Below are 4,675 nucleotides of genomic sequence, written 5' to 3' on the forward strand. Positions count from 1 at the left end.
GGTCGCCCATGGGGCCTTGCCTGAGGGTCGCAGCTTCAGCAAGGGACCGGCTTTGAAGGGCTCTGGCCACTGGCGTACGGTGCGAGGGGGCACCGAATCACCAAACGTAAGGGTGCTGCTCGGACGCCTAATAAAGGAGACGCTTGGAGAGGAGGTGTAAGGGCGGCTTTGCGTCACTCTCTCGAGCCCCACGCTTACATTAAAATGCGTTCAGTTCCAGTGTTTTCATCCTGTGCGGAGCAAATGGAAACAGCGAGAGGCTGTTAACAGGCTGACATCCCCGTGCCGCCAAACTCGTGTCAGCAGCCACTTCCCTTCCTCTGCTGCGACATGGGGAAGCAAGTGCAGCTACCACGGGCGGGCAGCTCTGGAGAGGGGTCCCTGGACACGTCCTGGGCCTGCTGAAGCAGCCGACTGCTTTGAGCCAACATGCGCAGGTCGAGGGGCACTCAAGGGCCTTTCTGAACCGCAGCGTCAGCTACATTCCTGCCCTGTGCTGCTTGGGCTACAAAGTGCTTTATTTTGGAGTGCTGGGAGCTGACACGTGCTGACCATGCGCTGCCCCATGCACTTGGAGGCAAGAGCAGTCCCTGTCCCAGTGCCCTTCCAGACTGCTTTTCCCGCCATGTCCCGAGCGCAGAGCAGCACGTGGGAGGAAGCACATGAGACAGACAGCGGCTAATGAAGACATGGCTGCCTCCTGGAAGCACCTAAGCAAGGGCTGCCTTGCGAAGGGTCCCGCTCGGGCTGAGCCGAGGCCATGTGAGGGGTGCTCTGGTCACCCCGAGCTTCTCATGGGAACGCTGCAGCCCGGACAAACCCTCATGAATCCTCTCAGTATGGAAACATGAAAAGCCTGAGTGAGCGGCAGTAATTGTATGCCCCTAGGGTTGAGAAAATAAATTTGAGAGAACATTTTTTCAAGAGTCCTTTATTTGCAGCAGATAAAATAGATCACTGGACTTCATAGATGAGAGGGTGAGAAAAAAAGACTCTTGTTGAAATACATCCTGATCTGTCAGCTTGTGGGGAGGGCAAAGGCAGTTTTGATTCTGGTTGTGCTTTTTTGATTTTGTCTGGCTGAGATTCATTGCCCAGATGTGGCTCTTTTGAACTGGAGTAAAGCTTTTGTCTTGATATTGTGCATACACACATCCCTATGTATATATTCCTGTCTCTCAAAGGATGTACAAGATAACATAAGCCAAATGAGAAGGTTAAGGCTCTGATTAGATCGAAATGATTACACAAACCTTACAGGAAGTATTTATCAGTTATATAATACTTTAAAGCAATACTTTAAACATCTCATTAGTGTTTTGAACAAGCCTCATTAGCATTATCCTTCTCATGTGGAGACACGAGCCAAGAGTTCTTCCAGACCTGCCCTGACGTACCTGAGTGCTCGAGCCACAGAATTAAGACCTTTCTGTCCCCAGCTCTTTGCTGGGAGCCAGACCTTGGCCAGGCTGCTGGAGGAGGCTGCAATTGCCCAGCTGCAGCTTTGGGACCTTCAACAGTTCAGCACAAGGTTTGCTTGGGCTCTGCTGCTTGCAGCCCCTCTGTGCCGCGCGACTCTTTTCCTTCCATGGCCACCCATGGGTGGCAGCGGGTCCCACACCGCTGCCTCAGGCTGCCTCCTGCTGTGTGTCTGCTCTCCGTGGGGACTGCCAGCTGGAGTGAGGGGCCAGACCCCACGCTTGGGCCTGTGGCTAATGCGGGCGAGTGACTCCTGTGAGCCCTGTGGGTTTGCTCGGGCTGGGCACGCTCGGTTAGCTCCCCGCTGTGGGGCACAGCAGGCCCTCTGGCAACGCAACCCTCTGCAGGGTCCCCAGGAGGAGGAGTAAGGTGGTTGCAGGGCCAGTCTACCAAGACTCCAGGGAACTCACAGGGGCTGCAGGGTGACCCAGAGCTCTCAGCCCCACTGCAGACAGGTGACTTGCTCCAGCCTGGGGACGGCGGCGGCAGCTCATTTATCTCCGAGTGGCTTGCGAGATGCTCAGCCAGCCCCTCTTGGGTTTAGCCCATCAATTTGCACCTGTCTGCCTCCGTGGAGGAGCAAATAGCTTTAGTCACTGTGCGACCAGCAGCTCCAGCTGAGCTCACCAGGCCTTCATTATCCAGCAGACTCCCCTCCCCCGTGGAACAGCTCCACGGAGAGACCGTCTCCGTTAAAGCACGGAAACATGAAGCCATTTTGCAAACAGATGTCTCTCCATGCCCGAATTTTCAGCGTAAAACAGAGAACATATACGATATTAAAGATGACTGTATTAAAAACACAGCAAAGATGACACCACTTCTAAATCCCTACCGATTTGAATCCCACCTCTAAGTCAAGTGCTGTGAAATTTCCACCCTGGTGGACTGCACATCTTTGAACACCTCTTTTCCTGAAATGTTATATTCAAATATTTTATGTAACTACTTCATTCTGGGGAAACATGTCTTCCAGAATAGAGAAAATCAGTATCCAATGACTCGGGTTTGGTTTGTTTCAGTGTAGAAGACAAACAAGTTGTGCAAGGGCAGAGACTGAATTCAAAGCTTAGCGTTAGGAGGCCGTAGGATCTCAGTTTACACGCAGACCTGCTTTACAGTGCTGAGAATGCACGTACCGATAACAGTACCAAAGAACAGCTTGAATGGAGGCTGTTCTTCTCTTAATCCACTTATTTTACTCACAGTGCAGATTTCTCTTCATTAAGTTTAGTCTTCTGGCAATTTTCTACCACGGCTTAAAGTCATTGCAAGTTAAGTAAAGCTATGAATACAAAACACACACTCTGTGCAACTCTGATCTCTTGATTGCATTTGCCAAACTTACACGTCCTTTTTCAAGACCCAGGTAAGTTATTAAATGGGACTGTAACCATGTTGTTTATGACGGCTATGACATTTACCATTACTCATCTCTCGTACAACATCCATCTCCAAGAAAAGGTGGCATTCGATATATTAAAACAGCTTAATGCCAGAACAGCATAAAAAGTCACAGATGCTCACGATCACTCATCATAAATAAAACATTAGACTCCTTGCAAGGTCTGCAGATTGTCACTGTGTTTGATGTAATTGGTTTTGGCGTGTGACAGCGCAAAACCGGCAAGTCACAGGATGCCCTTCATTACTACAAATGGTCTATTGATTGTGAGTGATGCCATTTGCACACAGAGCTGCACCTGCTACTGGACTTTCCGAAGCTCTCCGGACACGTTGAAAAGCTTAAGGGAAGGAAATACGTCCACACATACGTTCGAAAGGCAATTCGCTTTTCAGAAGGTTTTAGAAAGGCTCGTGAGGCAGATCTGCAGGTAGGGACGATATGTTTCAAGCAGTCTGTAGAAAACTCAGTGGTGGCTTTGGAGGGATTACCTTCCACAACCCAGACAGTTTCCAAGTAGTGGTTAGATATTTATAGGTACATGAAAACCTTCAGTTTTCACTGTTTCACTCCAAACTTCCAAGCAGAAAACAGATAATTAGGAAAAGATACAGGAGCTTAAAACTTGCCCAGCTGTTTAGTGAAACGTGGAATTTCATCAGCTGACCTTGGAAGCTCCTGTGTGCATTGCTCATACATTACATTGCTCATACATTACTCATCAGCTTCCCAGCATGCCCAGATTTATAGATCTAGATATGCTTTTCTATCATCATCTGCACACCTGCAACACTTTGAACCCACACCACAGCAGCCCTTGCACCTGAATGTGAAGGATCCATGATGATGACTTCCAAAGAAGCATATTTAGGGCAGGAGAAAATGCAGTGGAGAGAAAGGTGCAGTGTCACATCAGGTGTCACTGAGTGAAGAGCTGGTGGCAGAATATTGATAAAGTTGTTTGGTTTTGTCTTTAAAGAAAAGCACTCTATGTAGAGATTAACCAGCTCTCCTAGTCACCATGGGGGCACATCAGCAAAACAAAGGTTGTTCTCCATCCTTCAGATCTCAGAAGCATTTCACCTGCAAGATGGCCTTACCTTCTTGGGCAGCTTTAATGAGACTCAACTACTTAGGCTGCCTCGGGACAGCTCAGAGTCAAGATTAGGCAATTTATTAATTCAAAGAGGTCAGGCTGTTTCAAAGTCCAGTGACTGATTTACTAGAACTACTACAGACCTCATGTGGACCACCGCTTCTTACCTGGGGAGCATTTCAGATGCTCTGCTGAGCAGTGGCAATTCCAGCTTCCCTAAGACTGTGGCCTAGTCCGGCCACATGTCACGCCTGTTTCTAGGCCTCGGAGCACGTGGGAGTCCTTGGTCTTGATCAAGAAGGTATCTGCTAATCAGTGTGGCTGAACAAAACCTCCTCCTAACCATGGACACTCACGAGTGATTTCAGGGGGCAGTGGGGACAAGGATACAATAGGCACTAGTTGCACCCATGCCGTTAGAAGACGAAGGTGCAGCACAGCTTCTCCTCTACTGTGGCAACACACGGGGGAGCTCTTGTAGCTTTTAGTTACCAGGGCCCTAGTAACGCGCATTTTCCCACCCTTAATAAAAAGGCTCAGTTTCTAGCAGAAAAATGAGGTCCGGAAGCCATTTGTTTTACAGTTTTATCTCCTTCACAAAGAGACTGTTTCTGGCCTCAAAAAAGTGCAAGCCACGGGTCACCTAGAGAGTGGCCGATTACAAGCTGCTGATTCTGTTCTTGCGCTTCCTGAGT

Source organism: Nothoprocta perdicaria, unplaced genomic scaffold, assembly GCF_003342845.1.
Source record: "Nothoprocta perdicaria isolate Ctin4 unplaced genomic scaffold, notPer1 scaffold_147, whole genome shotgun sequence".
Lineage (NCBI taxonomy): Eukaryota > Metazoa > Chordata > Aves > Tinamiformes > Tinamidae > Nothoprocta > Nothoprocta perdicaria.